The sequence below is a fragment of the Pteropus medius genome, unplaced genomic scaffold (assembly GCF_902729225.1).
Source record: "Pteropus medius unplaced genomic scaffold, Ma_sr-lr_union100, whole genome shotgun sequence".
Taxonomy (NCBI): Eukaryota; Metazoa; Chordata; class Mammalia; order Chiroptera; family Pteropodidae; genus Pteropus; species Pteropus medius.
Genome location: NW_024350327.1, coordinates 98,347 through 118,507, shown reverse-complemented (window position 1 = coordinate 118,507; position 20,161 = coordinate 98,347). Strand labels below are relative to the sequence as shown.

The following is a 20,161-nucleotide window of genomic DNA, read 5'->3' as shown; positions in this document are numbered from 1 at the left end:
GCACACTATTTGTGGGATTGTAAACTGATACTGACACAACTACTATGAAAAACAGTATAGAAGATCCTCAAAAAATTAAAAATAAATAGTCCCCTTCTGGGACTATATCTGAAGGAAACAAATACACTGTGTTGAAGAGATAGTTGCATTATTTACAATAGCCAAAACATGGAAATAACCTGGGTGTCTATCAGTGAGTGAATGGATAAAGAAGTTGTGGTGCATGCATTTGCGTACAAACACATGGGGGGATACTACTCAGCCATAAAAACCAAGGAAATCCTGACATTTACAACAACATAGATGGACCTTGAAGGCATTGTGCTAAGTGAAATAAGTCAGACAGAGGAAGACAAATACTGTATGATCTCACTTATATGTGGAATCTAAACAAACAAAAAACACACAAACTTATAGAAAAAGAGATCAGATTTGTGGTTACTGGAGTCAGGGAGTGGGTGGTGGGAGAAATGGAAGCAGGTGGTCAAAAAGCACAAAATTCCAATTATTAGATAAATAAGTACTAGGGATGTGATGTACAACATAGCGACTATAGCTAACACGGCTGTATTACGTAGGAAGGCTGGTAAGAGTAAATCCTAAGAGTTCTGGTCTCAAGGAAGAATTTTTCTTTTTTTTCTTTTTTTAAAAATTGTATCTGTTTGAGATATCAGATGCTAACTAAAGTGATTGCAGTAATCATTTCTCAATATATGTAAGTTAAACCATTATACTGTACATTTTAAACTTATACAGTGATGTATGTCAATTATACCTCAATAAAATTAGAAACCAAAATAACTCTCTCTTAGATGGAGTAACTCCTAGTAGGAATTCTGTAGCCAATGAACCTTGCAGTTAAATCTAGAGGGTATAAAGTAATAGAATGCTTTTTATTAAAAATCATGTTTGTTAGTTTTAATTTGCATATTTACTGTGTTTTGGAAAACGTCTCATATAATGTTAGTGAGTCAATGATATATCAATTTATAGTCTTCAATGTAAGATCTGTGCCATATCAGAGTCTTCTTGTCAGGAAGCAGATTCTGCTTCTTGTCAGGAAGCAGAATCACATGTTGTAGCTAGGAATTTCCTTCTCATTTTAGAGAATGTGAATGTGAGGCCCTTACATGATAAATGAAGATATTTTTATTGATTTGGGAACTGTAACTGATAATAATTTCACTTCTGATGAGACTTTATTTTGATTAGACTTTAATTCATGTACTTTATAAAAATAAATTTTTATAATCTTTGGTTTAAAAAAAAGAACCTGAGATTCATCTAAATACCTGCCTTTCACTCACTACCCCTTTCCCACATCCAATCAACCCCCACATCCTACAGATCCTACCCCCTCCATGCCTCCTAAGATCCTGCTCCTCTCTGTGCCCCAAATGCCCCTGCCTTAGCAAGCACCCAGCCCTTCTTACAGGATCACTGCCACTAAGTAGCTACTCTCCCTGTCTCCAGTTTGTATCAAGTCCCATCCATCCTCCACACTGGAATTAGAGTGATTAGTTCTAAAAAAAAATCTGATCGAGCTATTCATCTGTTTAAAATTGCTTAGTAGCTTTCGGGATAATGTTAAAACTTTTAAGTGTACACACAAGATCCTCCACAATCTGGCTCTGCAAGGACACCACAAGGTTACTGACCCAACCCTTGGTATAACATCTTTGAGCCGAACAACAACTATGAGACAGCAGAGTGTTAAAGGAGCCAGTACCTCTCAACCAGATGCCAGAGTTCATGTCTCTGGTCCTCCACTAAGGACATGTGGGATCTGGGCTCCACCACCTCAGCGATTGAAGGAGATGTTAATAGTACGGGCAAATAGGGTTACTGTAATAATAAAACTAGATAATCCAAGGTAAGCCCTTAGATCCTGCCCAATGCTCAGTGAATGCTCAATATATAATTATCATTATGATTAGCCCTTAGCTTTATTCTCAGCCACCTCTCCCTCCAGATGCCCCTGGCCCAGCTGTCACACTCTTCTCTTTGCCCATGACGCCCTTGCTCTTTTCATACCTAAGCAGAATCCTACTTGTCCACTGAAATGCAGCTCAAACTGCACTGCAGGTATTGTTCCTCCTCCAGGAAACTTTTCCTGCTGCCCACATCTGATTTTAATGTCCTCTCTGTGTCCCCATGGCTCTCTGCCTTGGCCTCCACCTTAGCACATCATGCTGCATTGTTTCATTTGTTCATTTCTCTGTCTTCACTACAAAATGCTGAACTCGGGAATTTGTCCCCTATGTGCTAAACACAGTGCGTGGCATAGAGTGTCCAAAAAAAATATTAATTGAATGAATAAAAAACGAATGAAGCAGCAAAACTAGGGCTCATCCCCTAAGTCTCCAAGCCACAGCCCTTTCCATGCCCTTCCAAAAAACATCTCAAAGCATTTAAATCCCCAAAAGAAATGCATCAGGCTGACTCTGTTCTGTGTCTCCAGATATTTCAGGAAACTCCAGCTGAGGAATGAGTCAGGGGAATCCACCTGGGAGTAACTAGTGGCTACAGGGAAGCCAAGGCTGGTGCCAGAAAACAAAACATTTCATTGTGAAATGAAACGAAGGCTGAGGGCAGTGGGGTGCAGGGAAGAAGTCACATTAGAAAAAGAAAAATGAGGATAAAGCAAGCAAACTATTTAAGCAGACTGAGAAGGGAAGGACAGATTAAATCAAACCTCTGGCAATCAATGGGCATTCAATTAACAGTTACATTATTACTAATTTACACAAAACATCTAAAAAATACCCTTTCCCCCTCTGAGAAGACCTTGATTTAATGCTTTCCAGCTGTTCAAATATTCTCTGCTAACCCCACAGGGGCCTCAGGGCCACTGTGCCCATGCCCAGGCAGACCCCATGGCACTGGACAACCAAATCAAAAGACATTGGGCTGAAGGGTGGGCCTAGGTGGATGCAGAGAAGTTGACCTGGGGCAGAGGAAGGATGTTCAGAGCAGTAAGGCCATGCCACTTTTGGAACTGGAGAAGAAAAAGCAAGGACGGAAAGAGGCCAAAATCAGAATCAGGAAATCAGCCTTGCAACAGCCCAGGGGTCCAAATGGCCACAGAGTCTGGCTCAGCCTTTGGATGTCTTGCTCCCTGCAGTTGATGGCACTTTAAGGAAGCTGCCAGGTGCACTGAAGTCCTCCTTTATGCTCAGAGCATCCACAGATGCGGCAGGAAGAAGGTCTCCATTCGAGGATAAAGGGGGAGAGAAAGGGATAGTATCCACTCCTTAGAGACACCCCAAGGTCATTGATCCAATTCTTGGGCCAGAACCTCAAGACAGCAGAGTGCTGAAAGAGCCAGGCAGAGCTCAGTTCTAGCTGCGAACTTGGGCAGGCCACTCACCACTCTGGGCCTGTTTCCTGCTCCAGTAAAATGGGATAATACTGGTGCCCAGCTCAAAGCTGGGCAAGAACTGAAGAGGTGTGTGCAGAGTGCCCGGTCCCCAGCATAGGCATCTCTTGGGGTCTAACCACTATTTGGGCAGCACTACAGAGCAGATGCCTATGGTGGAGGAAGTGAGGGCAAAGGGAAAGAGGTGAAAGGGGAAGGAAATGCCATTTCTCATTCCATCATTTCTGATGGATGAATTCGGAAAGATGCTGCAAGTATTATCTACACACATAAATCGCAAATACACTCACATTTTTTAAGCCCTACAAAAGACCAGCGTTAAGCAAAGCAATTTCTTGAGGAAAGCATGAATGCTGTCTCCAGGGCTATCATGTCCTTTTTGCTTACACAGCCCTGTTTCTCTCTTGATCCTATGAAGTGGGCCAGAGCAGCTCTCATCATCCCTAGATAATAAAACTAATTCACAAAGAGGTAAAATGACTTGCTCAAAGTCACATAGTGGTAGGTCTTAGCATTCTTAAATTATATTTTTTCCAGCCCATGATGCTCCTGATTGACAAACAGAACCAATGAATTATAAGGACAGAGATGCTATCTACTGTAGGGGAGATGAGTATAACAATCAGAGCCCTCCTCACCTCAAAATGCTATCTAATTCCAAGTCCACTGAACACCCCAGGACCCTCTCTCTTTCTTCCTACATTCCCAGACTTCATGGAGCCTACAGTATGTCCCTTGGTTTTTCTTAGAACTTGTTAAGTCTTTGCCCTTCTTAACAGAACCCAGCTTCCCCTATAACTCAGGTGTCAGAGATGGAGACATCGACTGCATCACCAAATGGGACCCTGAGGAAAGTGGCTTTCCAAACTATGGATTTTCCACACAAATTACTAAAACAGATATTTGGGAACTATTCACCCAGCCACAGCCACCTCCTTAGCTTGGAGATGCAGCTATCATTGGCAAATGTGCTTTCTGACAAATATTAATGTTCTGATTAACAACTTCCCAAACTGGACCAGAAGTGGAGCTCTGCTCTCAATAATAAGCCCTCCCACTCTTTCCCCAGAAGGAACCTGTGACAACTTAGTACCCCTGTCACTCTTCTCCATGAAATATCCTTCCTTGCATCCTCTCCCCACAGGCTATCAATCAATTCATTTCCTCACCATTATTTTTAAAACTCAAATTTATTAGCAATGACACATCAGTAATACATACCAATACACCATTTGCACTTTGAATTAGCCCTGCATGTCCTGTGACCACAGGGCTATTTGTCAAAGCCAAACTTGCCTCCTACCTGTACTTTGCAGTCAGGACACAAACCCTTCCATGGTCACAGACAGTTGGACACCAAGCAAGGACAGTGGCGTGCTCTGAGGACTCACACTTGGGGCTTCTTGATTCCTAAGCAGAGCACTGGAATCAGTGGTAAGCTACGGTGAGGCTTTAATGCTAGAAAAAGAAGAATCAGATCTCATGGTGCATAATGACATAACCACTCTAAACTTCCATTTTCTCATCTGCAAAATGGATCAATAACACCCACCTCCTGGGATTGCTGGTGGAAAGTAAGAAGCTGGATTTGAAGGCACCTAAAAGTAAACTTGCACATAAAGAGGATGATGGCCAATGGGGGTGAAGGTAAGAGCATAAGGGAGGCTTCACTGTATCAGAGTCATAGGGTACCTAAAATCACCTATACCTGGTTCCATGGAAGGATAAATGTTGGGCAGCACCTTTCCTTCTTCTTCCTACTCCCTACAGGGGGTTTACACATCTGAATATCCAGGCACATTTGTGAGACACTATTATGTTGGATCTACGTGCAGGTGTCAAAAACTCAGTGCTGAGCAAAACAAGGTGGTCACTGGTGCCCAGGCTGGACTCCAGACTCCGTTTCTAGCAGCTGTTTAGGGGCTCAGACTCAGCTCGAGGGAGTCACGGCCAAAGGCAATCCCTTCAATGCAGATAGGCACAGCAGCCACACTCCTGAAGAAGCAGTTTCAGAACCTTGCTTCTCTCTTTGGTGCTCAATGACCTCCTTTCTTCCAAAAACATTCAGCAAGATCCTCTTGTGTGCCAGGTTCTGTGTTAGTCTGTGGCACAGAAGTGGATGTGACAGCTCACTCTAATCCCTGGCCTCCCAGAGCTTGGTGTTCAGTGAGGGTGACTGAGTAGTGAACAGGCAATTACAACATAGTGTGGAGAGTGCTCCAAATCAAAGAACTGCAGGAGGCTGTGGGAGCACACAAGAAGGGACTCATTCAGGTTGGGAGAGAAAGCAGGAAAGAGCTTCTTGAAAAAGGAATGGATAAGCAGGAGTGAAGCAAGGGAAGGAAAGGAGGTGAAGGTGGGGGTTCCAAGCAGGGTCAAAACCAGAAGGCAGGCAATCATCAATAGCATGTGCAAAGGTCCTAAAGCAAAGACAGTCAAAGCTACACTAAGCAACTGAAATAAGCACTACAGATGTGCACCTGCTAAATGGATAGAATCCCTAAAAAACACTCAGAAGAAGGGTCTTCATAGTCCCTGCCCTTGGCCAGCCTCTAGTCAACTAGGGGAGACAGGACCAACATAATGGAGACAGAAGTAAGACAAAAAATAGTCATAAACAATCAGAACTTGTTAATGTGCTTCCTCTATTCACAATGTAGAAGTCCTTGCTGAGGGCTGGGAAGTAACTGTCAAGAGCCAAAGGGGTTAACCATGGCAGGACCTTGAAAGAGGTGAGCCAGCATGCTCAGGGGTAACAAAGCTGTCTGACCTCCAGCACACTGAATGGCGCTGACTAGGCCCCATTTTTCCCCATCCGGTTGGAAACTCTAGACAGGCTTTGTGTGCTTTGCCAGTTACAAATAAATGCAAATCCAATGTCATCCCTCTCTCACTAGACCAGGCTACAAGTCAGGGTAGTTTACTCTGAGTTAGGATGACTTGTAAAGCCAAATGACAAAGGCAACAAAAGTGTCTGTCTTGCCACCTTTCTTCCACCCCCTAGCCCACCCCTATAAGATGCACTCTGTGCCCCTGGCCTCTCCTGGTGAGCAGGAAGCTTTCTATGAGGATGCAAATATCCTGCTCAATCACTGGGAGACAGTGAGGGAATTCATATCACACAGAGCGGCTTCCTCCTCTCTTTATTGCTGTGTGACACTGTACTTCTCCCTCTCTCACCTGACAGGGATTGGCCCTGGAGATTTTCAATGAGCACATTATTTGCCCTAAAGCCTCCACCCACCTCTCTTCCCACCAGGACCCCAGAATCCTTGAGGCCCACCATCCCACTGGCAAAGAGCACTGAGCACAGCACAGCTTGCTGCTTTACAGACAAATGTCTTCCTTCTGGCTCCCACTTCCTATTTACTTTTGCTCTGGAGAATCCAAGGGACTGGAACCAGCCTGAGATCTGTGCTTGTTCTGCACATTTCACCACAAGCTGTGGGGCCCAGCAGGACCCCGACACAGTCAAAGTTATAAAGACAACAGAGACTCAGAGACTCAGGGCAACACTTATATCCTTCATTCTCTACCTGAGTAGGGCTCTGGCCTCAGCCTACCTCTGCCACAGGCTGGCTGTATGAGCCTCAGTTTCCTCATTTATAAAATATGGGTTGTTGTAAGGATTTGAGCCTCAGTTTCCTCATTTATAAAATATGGGTTGTTGTAAGGATTAAATAAGAACATGCATGTGAAGTAATTAGCATACAGCCTAAAATAGTCAACAAATATAACACTTCTATTAATATCATTCCAGGTCTCTTTTAGACATTCTCTCAAGTGACCTGACTCTCGCTATAATAACCTGGCCATCATAAGCACTTAAAAAAAAAAAACTTTTTAAATTAAAGCATAATATACATATAGAAAAGTGCACATAAGTGTAGAACTCAATGAGTTTCCTATATAATCAGCTCTCAGATCAAAAAACAGCATTATCAGTATTATAGAGGCCCCTTTGTGTCCCTTCCAAGGATGACCACTATCCTGATCACATTGCCTATTCTTGAACTTATATAAACACAATCATACAGATGTACTGAATGCACCTTATGATTTAAGAAGCCCTTTCATAGATGTTGCCTGATTTGCTCTTCCTCAAGCCCAATAAGATCAGGTTTTATTATGGTCCTCATTTTATTGCTGAGTAGACAGAGGCTTCAGATATAGCAACTGACTTGTCCAAGGCTACACAGTAAGTAAGGAGGAAAAGACTCTAACCCCAGGCTGGCCTAGCCCCTCTTGTCACCTTTGCACAACACCAGTGTACTTCTCATATATCATATCAGCCTACCCCTATCCCCGGGCTGCGAGGAAGGCCCCTCCTCCAGGAAGCTTCCTTGGGCGGCTTAGAGAAAAGCGAGCCTGTTATTCCTCATTTCAGTCTGTTATTCCTCATTTCACTCTGAACACTAAGTCTTAACATGCAGCTAACCTGAGCATGTATCTGATAGGTGTGTCCTTACTGCCTGCTATAAGTTTGTGTGGTGTGTCTACCCATCTCTTCTCCACAAGACTCTGGGATCACAAGCCCCTGGGGCAGGGCATGCTTCTGTGGCTCATTCCATGTCCTGCCCAGAATGGATAGGGCTGGCTAGAAGCTGTGGAAGGTGGAGGTACCTCTGAATCTGGCACTTTCTCCCCCTGCTTTGATAAGAGGCTCCTTGTGAGTCAGTCTAATGAGAGGCATGAAAGAAGAGTGAACCAGGGCCAGGGGATCCCTGTTTAAATCCTGATACTGAGAGTCATGTGATCTTGGGCAAGTTACTTGCCCTCTCTGAATATCAGTTTTCTAATATATAAAATGGGATGACTAGACTAAATCTGACTTGACAAATTCATTGTGCCCTGTGCCTATCTATCACAAGTTGACCCAGACCCCATCACAGAGAGCCCACACTCAGCCCCAAACCCCTCTCAACCCTGCACTACAGGCACCACTGCCAATCAGTAGAAATGGGCATAGAAGGAACCGAGCTGACACTGCTGACCAGTCAGCACCAGATGGTGGAGTCACTGGGACTCTGCATCTATGCATAGCTCCTGACCATGCCTCAGGTTCCAGGGGTGAAAGGTCATACAGGGCTCATCCCTGGGATCCCGGGTCCATCTTCATAGACCCCACACAAAAGCAGCCTCTTCCTAGGTCCTCTGCCCCTGCAGTCTCCACGCCCTACTCTATCCATTGCTCTCCCATGTAACTAACTCTACTTGGAACTAAATGAATTTGGGGACGTATACAGTCCCCAACTCTAGCTGGATGTCTAGAGCTCAGATCTCCTCCTTAATCATGAGAGCAGCAGTGCCCCCACCCAATCTAAAAGTCAGGGCTCCTCACCCATACACTACCTCTGCTCTTACCAGAAACTCTTATCCAGTCCCCCTCAATGCCAGCCTCAGCTAGGCTCAAGGAGGAGGTGAAATGCTTTGGTCCAGGCAGATCCATGGTTAGTTACCCTTTGTACTAGTTTAGCTCTTTTATGGGTTACACTAATCCTATGATCTACCAAGGAAATGTATTTTGAGAGCCATACAACTGACATTTTAACACCACATGTCTGTGAGTCGAAGCAGCCCATCCAAGCTTTCTAGAGCCGAGGCTCATTGCTAGCCTAAGGCTCTAGGACCCAGGCCTTTGCAAAGAAGGGGCTCACAAATGAAGCCATTCATTCAACAAATATTGACTGAGCACCTACTGTATTCTAGTACTGCCTTAGTTGTTGGGGATGCAATTGCTGAGAAATAAATATCGGCCCTATGCCAGTGGAGCTCCTGTCTTGTGGGGAAGACTGATAATGACCTCTGCTGAACTCCCTGAAGCATCCAAGCATGGCCTGACTTGCCTCACTGCCATCTGCCCTGACTCTCCCCAGAGTAAGCTGCTTAAGCTCCTTCCATGCTGGGTGCTGGAGGTTCAAGCAGAGATACGTACTGGCTCCTTGGAGATGCACCAGCCAAGATGAAGAAGCCATGCACATAGAGAAAAGGGTAATACTATGGAAAATTACTCAGGCTCTCAGGGACCTGTTCTTTCTCAGATCAAATTGGACTAATAACTCCTACAGTGTAGGGTTGTTATGAAGATTTGCAGCAACATATGAGGATGGACACTTGAGATGCAACAAAAGCAACAGCATTATTGATCAGGAACATGGAACAAAAATCAGCTCCACCCCAGCTCCTAAGGCCCAAGGTCAAGCTCTGAGCATCCCCCTTTGCTAAATGCCCTCCCCAAAGAGGAGCTGAGGGAAAGAGAGACAGTCCATCAGCCACCTGCCCAGTAGGCCTCATACTAATGGGAATACACTTTCTCAGCTGACTTTCCACTACTCACATAGTCCAATTGTTGGTTTGCTTTCAATTTGCACCGTACCTTGAATATTTCATGTTCCAGTCTATTTATTTTGGACTCTGGCAAGCCTCTTACTTTTCATAGGAGAGTAGGATGGTGTTATTTTACCTCAAATAAACTGGTGAGCTTTCTCCACCTAGTTGTTCACTCTGTACTCTTCAATTTGGGTCATCTGAACTTTCTGGCCTTCTGATTGGGTGTCTGCAACACCACTTACTTCACAGAGGCTCAGCAAAGCCAGCTGGTCACCCTAGTCCTCAGCCCTCATGGCCAGGACCTGAGGCCCAATCTAGCACCTGACAGATTGAGAAGACATCTGCATGCACATTTTAGAGGGGCCCAGTCCTGAGGTGAGCTGACCCTCTGCCACTTGATGGCCATGCCTGGCAACAAGAGGCACTCAGGAAATGTGTGCTATAAATGGACATGGAACTCCTAGCACAGCCCTATGGCCAAGGATCATAAGGCAAGTCCTAGCCTTGGACATTTCTCTGAGCCTCCCAGACCATCATTTCCTAGCTGGGGACTCCGTTTGGGAAAAGGAGTCTTAGAGGAGACTGAGTCCTAGTTTTGTTTCTTCTTCATGTGATATCTTAACATCTCAAAGGCTGGAATGTGAAAAAGGGTAAATTGTTTTATGGAGTTCCAAGGAAGGGTACAAAACAAGGACCTATGAGAAGTACATTTGGCTCGATATCAGGTAAAGCCTTCTGGTATTTTTTGAAGAAAATCACTAGCATTTCCTGAGTACCTTCTAAATATGAAGCAGTATGCTGAGTGCTCTCACATGCTCCCTCATTTACAGCTGCCTAGAGAGGGATGACTGCCTCATAAGTGGTCAAGAGCACAGTCCAGACTGCTGAAATTATATCCTGACTCTATCACTTATGAGTGTCGCTTTATGTAACTTCTCTGAACCTCAGTTTACTTATCTGTAAAATGAGACAACAATAGTTCCAACTTCATAGGGTTGATAAAGACCAGCTTACTAAATATAAAGGATCTAGAATATAATAAATGCTCAATAATGTTAGCTTTCAGAAGATGCAGAGGAGGAGCAGGAGGAGACAAGAGGAGAGCAGCAGGTGGGATGCTGAATAAATGATTTCAAGTTCCTTCCAGGAATAAGATTCCACAAATCATTTACCCTCTCAGGGTTTTAGTTTTCCTAGCAATAAAATAGGCATTACTGTTACTGAACAAATGCTGCTTTATGCTGTGTAATGTTCTCAACCTTGACAAGAGTAGTTGTGTGCAATGATCACTGCCACCACCATTTGTGCAGGCTGCCGGTGGCCTTCACAAGGTGCTGGATGTATGGACAGAGCCCTGGGAAGGGGACAAAAGTCCTGGATCCTGATACAACCTCCCAATCAAATAACTCTGTGGTTTTTAGCTACTCCATGAAATCCTGAGAGTTTGGGACAATAATTTCTACCTGCCCTACTCTCATATTTGTGGCCCTGTGAGATCCTTGGGGATGGGGCAGAAACCACCAAGAACATCATAAGCCTTTGAACATGTACATACACCAGGAATGGCACTAGTAGTTTCAGCATTAGCGCAGGTTGTACCAATGGAGGTGTGATGGGGGTGAGGGCTGGTGAGAAGCTCCACCACCTCCCCCCAGGAAATAATACCATAAGGGTCTTCTGACCCTCCTTAAACAAACTCTAGTCTTCTCTACTTTTCAAAAAGCCTTTGCTGCCTCCAGAAAGAGAGATGCTCAAATTTCCATCTGGTCCCCAACCTTGCTTGGGACATTCTTCTGTCATGATCTTATGAACTAAACAAGGCCGGGGGATGTTGTAAAGATTAATAATAACCACAATTGTAATAGCGGTGCTCCATCGGATTTCTTCCAGAGATGCTCCATCATGCCTCTAAGAATCTAAGACCCAGTTAAATCCCCCTCCTAATAACCTAGGCAGCCATGCCAGCCAACTCAGCTGAAGAGCACTGGAGGAGATGGTAACTAGACTGATTATGATTGCTCCAAGCAGGGTAGGACCGCAGTAGCTCCATCAACGCTCCCATCAATACTCAAACTCTTTGGCTCATGAATAGTTTCATCAGTGTTTCATTTCACTGCATTTTTCCAACCTCCAACGTAGTCACTCCCCTAGATGACCTCCATGTTGGAAAACATTGGCATACAATTTAGGGAACAATGCAGTAGCTCTGTTGGGGATGGTCTTCAATTAAGTCCCCAATATTTCCAGGGACCTCTCACTTGGTGGTCAAAGAAATCAGGCCAAGGAAAGACAAGAACTGGAGTGTATCAAGAGTCTCCTTGTTTATGAGATGAGGAATAGAAGTAGTGAGGTAGCCAGAAGGGAAGTCAAGAAAATTAGGAGAGGATCAGTGCATATTTCACATAAATGTGCATGTGCGCAGACATGCGCATGCACCCACACCTGCATACAGAAATTTTTATCAGCAGAATTTTAAAACAGACCACCTGGGTACAAACTCCAACTCTGCTTCTTACTAGCTATGAAACTTTGGGGTAATTAATCATCTCTGAATCTCAGCCTCCTCATCTACAAAATGGGTATGATAATACTACCTTAACTTTATTAGGAGGATGACATAAAATAATGTACTTACCGAGATTTACAGAGGTAGGTATTATGCTCATTAAACTCCTTGCCCAAAGCCATGCCCATTGGAAGAGCTGAGATTTGAATCTCAAGCAATCTGATCCAGGAGTGGCCAACCACTGCACCACACAGCCTCTGGGGTAGGATGGGGCACCCCATTCAGGGCACCCTGATAGAAGAAGCAGGCAGAAAGAAGCAGAGAGTTGCTTCCAAAAAGTGACAACAGCACTTTGCTCCCTGAACCCAGTCTCCCTACTGGGGAGCCTCTCTGTGCTGGAAAGTAGAAACCATCCCAGCTGCCCCAGAGCCCCCAGATGTTCCTCCATCCTCCACAGCTTCTTAAACTTTTCTGTTTTATTAAGTGTGCCTTTTAGCCAGCCTCTCACTTACCTATCTTAACCTCCTCTGGGTTATTTATTTCTCATTGTATAAAATCCTCCTCTTTAAGTCTGGCCCTTAAACTTCAACTCTAAATCTGTGTTTACTCCATAGCCACTCTCCCAGGCCACTGCTTTGACCCCCTGTCCTGAGGGTGGGCGGCGGGGGGTTGGAGGGGGCGGTTCATACCTATCCCTGCTCCCTCCTCTGCCACATTATTATCTCATTGAATTAGGAACTCTGTAAGGTAGAGTTTATTATATGCCCATGTTGATAGAGAGGAAACTGAGATAGCAATAAGTAGCGTGGATTTCTTGTTTCCAAGCCAGATCTCTTTTGCTGGTGCACAGCATACTTCTCTCCACCCAAAGAGGCCCCCAAGACTCTGAACATCCCAGCTTCCATTTCAGCCTGTCTGTGGCCAAAATACACCCACAGCGTCATGAACGACGATAATCATCGCCATCTAGTTTTCTCTGCTTCCTCTAAGCAAACCTCCCCCTGAGAAAAGCCTGAGGAGAAGGAAGGGACAGGAGCATGAGACCTGACTTCCAGGTGAGGGGTAGTGGCTCACAGGGGTGAAGGGCCTGCCCAAGGCCTCCCACAGTGAATGGCAGGCCAGCCTCAAACTCAAGATCGAGTGACAGTGAGACCAATTGTTCGGCTTCTGGACTCAACCCCCCACTCCCACCTCCCTAACCCTGCAACTCAGGCCCCAGGAGCCCTGGGCAACAGCTGGATACGTATACTGGCACCAAGTAGGTGGACCTAAAAGAGAGGACAGTGTCACAGCAACCAGAAAAGTACAGTCTTGCAGAGGAGCCCTGGGCTATCCCAATCCCGGTGGCTGAAAGACCATACAGCCTTCCTCTTCCCTCCTCACTCCCATGTTCTATGAATTTATCTCTGTAACAAACATTTGTTAAACATGAGTTGAGGCCACTTAAATAAGACAAATATTTATTTAACACCTATTCTGGAAGTACTAGGAATATGATTGAACTTGAGCAAAGCAGATGTAGGGTCCTGGCCCTTTTGGAGGTAAGCTCCATTCCAAGTCCCCTGGAAGTGACAGACACAAAAGAGTAAATTCTAGCAAAGTGAGCCCTGGGTGCAGGGGTCCCAGTGTCATAAGGAAAGGGCAGAGAGGGTTCACAGAGATTGGGGAGGTGAAATGTAGGCATCAGAAATGCCTAAAACCAGCCCCCTCTGCAGCACATGGCCCAAGGCACATGTCCTTGCACTCAGCTGCTGTTTAGGAACTCCACCTGCTACCTGTGTCTCATCCCCAAATGCTCTGGTATGTCTGGGAACAAACTTATCATCCTTCTCTCAGACCTGCTTCCTCTTCTGGCTTTCCTGTTTCTAAAAATGGCATCACAATCTCCCTAGTTTCCAGAGCTAGAAATCTCAAAGTTCTCACTGACACTTCCTGCTCCCTTGTCTACTGTTCCCAATCTGTCAGTGCCTTCTGCTCTTCCTTGGAAATATTACTCAATGCACTCTCCCTCTGCCTTCTCCCCTGCCCACCCCCCCCACACCCCCCCCTCTCCACCCCCCCGCCCCCAGCCATCCATCTCTGGGCACTGCACTCCTCTGCCCAAGGATCCTCAATACCTCCCCAAACTGGTTGCATCAACCTGAACCTCTTCTCAGGCTTTCAAGGGCCTCCTGAATTGAGTTAGTTCTGCTCTTCCCCTGCCATCCTTACTCCTGAACCAGACCCTTTCTTCACTTGCCTGATTCCTCAGGACATACCTCCCGACGCCACCACTCTGCCTGTGCAGCCCCTCCTCACCCATGAAGTCCTTCCTCCTGTCACTGAGTTCCAGCCCCACTGCGCACCTATTTTTGTTTTGTTTTGTTTTGTTCTGCTGGTGGCCAGTGCACTTCCATACATGTGCCTGATGTTCCAATCATGTGGCATGTCCTCCTTAGCTTTCCACCCAAATCATAAACCTGCTGAAGGAAGATCCCTGCCTCACTACAGTGCTTCTAACTACTCTATCTCTTCTGAGTTGATACATTTACATTTGATGGGTTCTGTTACTTAAGAAAACCTGCAAGGAATATTATTATAAAGAGCCTCTCCCTCCCTTTTTTGGGCCCAAGAGTAGGAGAAGGAACTGGGGCTCTAAGTGCCCCTAGTCCGTGAAGCAGCACAGAGTCACACTGCAAGGACCTCTATGAACCCTCTCTCCTTATCTATAAAAATGGAGATGCTCACATCTCATTCATGGGGAAGATAGGATGATTGAGTGAGACAAGCAAAGTGCTCAGTCAACAATCAATCAGTGTTACATTGATTCCCTTCTCCCTTCTCTTGGCTGGCACTGTGGTATAAATTTTTTTCACAATGTATTTGCTAAATGTAAGGCATACCCTATTTTATGTAACCAAATATTATAATCAAGCCAATTTATGGAATGTGGAAGGACAGCACTTGCTCTCTGTTAGGAGCCCAGGATGTGAAAAGGCATCAGATAAAGGCTTTGTTCCTCAAGGGACTTGCCATCTGGATGGGAAAACAAACAGGGATAGGTAATTATCAACAGCAGGCAGGAACAGGAAGATGAAACAGTACAAGGTGGCAGTGTGGGAGGAGCCCACACAGGGATGCTAAGTGGCCCTTCACATTGACAATCCCATTCCCATCCCACTCACATTGTTGCTGTGTGTGTTTCAGACCAGGTGAGATTATCTCCATTTTACAGATGAGGCTCAGAGAGGTTAAGCAATTTTTTCAGTCACTCAGGGAGTAACACCAGGATAGGAACCCAAGTCTTCCTGACACTTAGCACACTTCCTGCTGGGACCTATGGATGGGGAGCAGGGCTTCCGAGGATAAGGAAAGAAAAAGGTCCAGAAGAGGGTATAAAGTGGTATTGTAAAGGTAGGCATAGGATTGCATCCAGAGACATAAAGTTGAGGCCAGCCTGTGAATGGCCTTAATCTCCCAGCTGCTGCATGGAACTCTATCCAGTAGCCCACGGGACCCCTGAGGGCTCTTAAGATTGGGTCACATGTCACAAGCACCTTCCTTTGTAGGAAAGCAGGTGTGATGTTGGACCACTACAGCCCCAGTGGGAACAGTGGCAGTAGAAAAGAAAAGTTCAGATAAGACACAAGAAGTTCTCAAAAGAGGTGAGAGGGCGGAAATGATAAGGATAGGAGAGTGGGTGGAGGAGGCAAGGGAAGAAGGAGCATAGTGGTCCCAGAGGCCAGGCCTCATGCCTGGAAAAACCTTGAGCTCTCTCCACAGGAGGGAGTCAAGAGGAAGAACTGGTCTGGGATCAGGGTGGCAGGACATCCTGCTTGCTGGGGTAGCCAGTGTAGGGGCTAAGAGAATGCAGAACCAAGAATTAGCCAGACCCCCGACTCTGGGCAAGGGGGAAGAGCCAATCCTTCAGCTTCATAGGGAGGAGAAAGTATAGAGCTGATACTGGGGGCAAGAAGGCCAAACAGCTTAAAAAGCAACTAGTAGCAGCAAAAGAGCAACTGGCCTAGGAGTCCAGAGGCCTTGGGTGTGGCTTCAGAGCCTTGGACAAGTCATTTAACCTGTGGGAGACTCAGTTTCTGGAAGATCAATAATACTTCCCTACAGGGTTGGTAGTACGGATTAAATGTTGGTAGGACCCTATAGAGATCAAATGAAGTAATTTTTCTTTAAAGCATTTTAAAAACTGGAACTCAATATACAGAGAAGGGATTAATACTATGCAAAAGTAATAAGAGATACTTCTTTCTCACACATGTTGACCACTGCCTACCCCACCAGCCACACAATACCAGCTTTCTCCTCACCACTCACTCCTTTTGTTTTCCTAGCAGTTTTTCCCCTCACCCAAGACAGGTCTTCTTGTCTTCTTCCTTCCTTCCATTGTGGTGGGGCTGAAGCTCACTCTCTAGGAGCCCCTGCCTCCCAGTAACTGGGACCTTCTCCCTGGAGTCTTTACTTCTCCCGCACAACACAAAAGTTCCCTCACCATCCTCAGGGAAAAACAAAACAAACTGGAAAGCCAGACCAAGAAGCTGACCCAGTCTCTAAAAAGAACTTTCAGTGCTGGGGAAAATGTCAGTCAATGATCAAGATGCCTTGGGGTTGGGGGGTTGGAGCGATGAAGAAAATACAGAACACTAGAATTTCCTCTCAACTCCCCTCCCCTAAGCCCTGCTTCTTCCCCGCCAGGCACTCCACAGAGCTCTGGACACAGATTTGCCTCTGGTCTCAGGTGGCAGGTCCAGAAGAAGACTGGGAGACAGAGCTGGTGAGTCAGGCAGAAACTGGTGGGCAAGCCCCGGTCCACAGCTCCCCATAGAAGCCTCACTCCACAAGAAATGAACAAAATATGGAAAATTAAACAAACTCAGACACAGTAATACATGCCTACTAGCTTAACTCTCCAAAGGGTCACAACCTTGATGAGCACACACAGCAAGTAAGGAGAATAATAAACCCGATTAATGATGAGACATGAGTTGCAGCTTCAGCATATACAATCAGCCTGATGATGCCTGATGGAGTTCTGGGGGCTTCCTTCCAGAGTGAGACCAGAAAACACAGCTGACGTTTCCAGACCCTTCACTTCCATCACAGAAGCACAGACACTAGGGAAGTAAAGCCAGAACAGATTTCTCTTTCTCCACTTTCTGAGATACCAGACACCCTCTATCCCTGGGAATACATACCAGCTGTTTGCAGGTGCTCCTGGAAGTGTCACTGTCACCTAGGTGACTCACAGGGAGCTTAAGTGAAGGTAGTTCTCTTTGTCCCTGGCAGGGCTCAGTGCTCTCGGCCAGACCTGAGATGCCCACTGCTTGGCAAAGGGGTCCAATCAAGCCCAGAGCTCTCTTCCTCTTTCCAGACAACTCAGGCCCTTGGGAGACATGCCCAAGAGAGCCACTGGAGGGAGGCAGGGTGGCGGCACCACCTGGCATCACCAGACAACAGCACCAGGAGGAAGATGGCAGCATAGAAATGCCAAGAGCTGTGCAGCTAAAGGTCCAACTGAGGAGAAGCTCTGCACAATGCCCCACTGCCAGACAGACCAGAGGGCCCTGGGCCAGCCCCCCAGTGATACCACCCACACTCCAAAGGCCCTGGGCCAACTCTCCCCGGGTTCTAACTCCTCCTCTCTCACTTTCTTCAGCTCCAAGGAGCCAGAGAAAGAGACACGGGTGCTCTCAGGGCCTTGAAACCCAGTCCCAAGTGTAGCAAGCGGGCCCTCCACTGGGCCAAGTCTGAGCAGCTCAATGCTCTGCCAGTCCTCACCAGAGAGTCAGTCAGCTCCCTTCCCCCTTTCTTCCCCTATCACTTGTCCAAATGAAGGTCTCTAGAGTCTCTCCCTCGCTTCCCACTCGGGTGAACTAGGATAGGGTCTATGGGAGCCCCATTAGTCCACGGAAAGAGTCATTTCTGATAGGACTCTGGATCCCCCAAAGCGAAAGGCGTATAGGGTTGGGGGTGTGGTGGTAGCCAGAGTCCAGTGCAGGGACAGAGGGCAGTCGAGTCAGATATCAGTGAGGAAAGAGAGAGAGGACTTCGTGGGATCCGAGCCTGAGCTGGGATGCAGCACTGTAGCCGGGGAACCGGAAGACCAGAGAAGCGGAGAGTGACAAGGGGTGGGGGAGAAGCGCCAGTGTGAGAAGGGGCCATCATCCCTGGGAGGGGAGAGAGGCTGGGTGTTGCACGGAGATGGTACCGGAGGATCTCGAGCCCGAGGAAAGGATGCAAAGGTGGAGATGGGAGTGGGGACTGGAGGAATTGTCGGAACAGAGCCCTGGGGATAAGCCCAGTCGGGAGACGCAGGGATCGGAGTACAGGAACGGGCTGGCTGAGGGCGGGAGAGGGGAGGAACTGTGCAGGGGCGGGATGCAGAGTGAGGCGCAGCGGCCCCATGGGCGGGGGAAGGAGAGGCAGAGACTTCAGAGTAGGGCATACGGGCGCGGAAGGGGGGCATGCAAGACGCCGGGCACCGAAGGGACGTGGCGGTGCGGCGTAGCCGAGGTGCGGCAGGGGACGCCGCGGCCAGCCCTGCCCTTACCTACTCAGCTCCGCAGTCCGGCGTGGGTTGGGGCCGGGATGCTACTCCAGAGGCCCAAGTGCTCTTTGCTTTTTCTTTCGCAGCAGCCGCGGCAGCTGCTATGCGATCCACCGGCAGCTGAAGGCAGTCTGTATCCGGCCGCGAGCGAACGAAGAGCGGGCTGCGAGAGAGGAACGCGGCCAGGACGCGGGGCGCCGCCCGGCGGACAGTGACGGAACTGCAGCGGCCCGCAACTGCTGGCAGATGGGGGTGGGGAGGGGGCTCCCTTGGGGTCGGGACGCCAGCTCGCTCTCGGCAACCCCTCGGTGCCTTGCCCCGCGAGCCGCAAGCACAGGCGCAAGAGGAGCAGGGCGGTGGCAGGCCGAGTGGCTAGGGGCTAACTTGCTGCCGCCCCACGGGGCTGAGGCGGAGCGACAGGATCTGGGCTGGGGATGCAGCGCCAGACAGGGGCTCGAGGACCGCTCGCGGCCAAGGCGCAGCAGGACGAGGTGCGGGCGCTGAGGTGTATCAACCTGAGAGGGATCCGGGCGCAGCCCTCACGCTGCGCCTCCCTGCACAAAGGGGCAGCCTTCCCCACCTCCCGGGCCCGGAGGCGTTGTAGCTCGGCCAGCTTTGGCGGGCAAAGCGCGCCTCCTGGTGGGATTGTGGGGAACTGCGTCAGGGCCCTGCGTGCCTTGTTACCAGTCTGGTGGCCAAGATGGAGATGGGGAGGTTTCACGGGGAGAGAAAAGATCAAATTGTTCCAGAGGCTGAAAAGAAACAGCTTGCATTTAGTAGTTCCAAGGCTCTATTTTATGAATACAATCATCTTGGGGGGAGCTGCCATGGAGAGGTGAAGGGACCAATTCAGGAGGCCAGGGCTCCAGGTGAACAAGGTAGTAAATGGCAGGACCAGGAGGGCAACCAAGCTTCCTGACACGCGCGGTCAGTGTTCATTTTACTACACCACAGCTGCCCTCAGGAAGAGGTTGGGGAGTGGGGGATCCTGAGGAAGGAAGCCCAAAGACATGTGACCTCTTCACACATTAGTTCCTCTTTCCCAACCCACAGTGCCTGTCTTAGGCAGACAAGTGAACTGACCACAGAGCCCTCCCATCTTCAAGGGCCTAGGCCCTTCAACCCAACTATCAGAGCACCTACAACCTAATCAGAGTCTCTGTGAAGGGTTTGTTCCCAGACATACTCAGTTGGGTCTTGGCATAAAAGGATGATATATGCACTATAGAATATTCACTGACACTACATTCCCCAGAGAGGTCTAGCCACTGTGCTCTTCCTACTTCTCTTTGACACAGGCTGCAGGGAGGAGCGTGTGCCATAAGACTCCTATCTTCCCATCCCCTACCTCCACAACGGGACTTGATGAATGCTCCTTAGGGAAAACATGATTTAGCATGTACTG

At 47.5% G+C, this 20,161-nt stretch overlaps 1 protein-coding gene across 2 annotated transcripts in view; it reads right to left on the bottom strand.

Moving 5' to 3' along the window:
* GRIK4 (glutamate ionotropic receptor kainate type subunit 4) overlaps nucleotides 1–19,349 on the bottom strand; it is a 450,925-nt gene extending 431,576 nt beyond the window's left edge. For both annotated transcript variants that reach the window (XM_039839626.1, XM_039839628.1), the window contains exon 1: nucleotides 18,760–19,349. The gene's annotated coding sequence lies outside the window, so the exon portion shown is untranslated. The remainder of the gene's footprint in view (nucleotides 1–18,759) is intronic.
* Nucleotides 19,350–20,161: the final 812 nt, after the last annotated feature.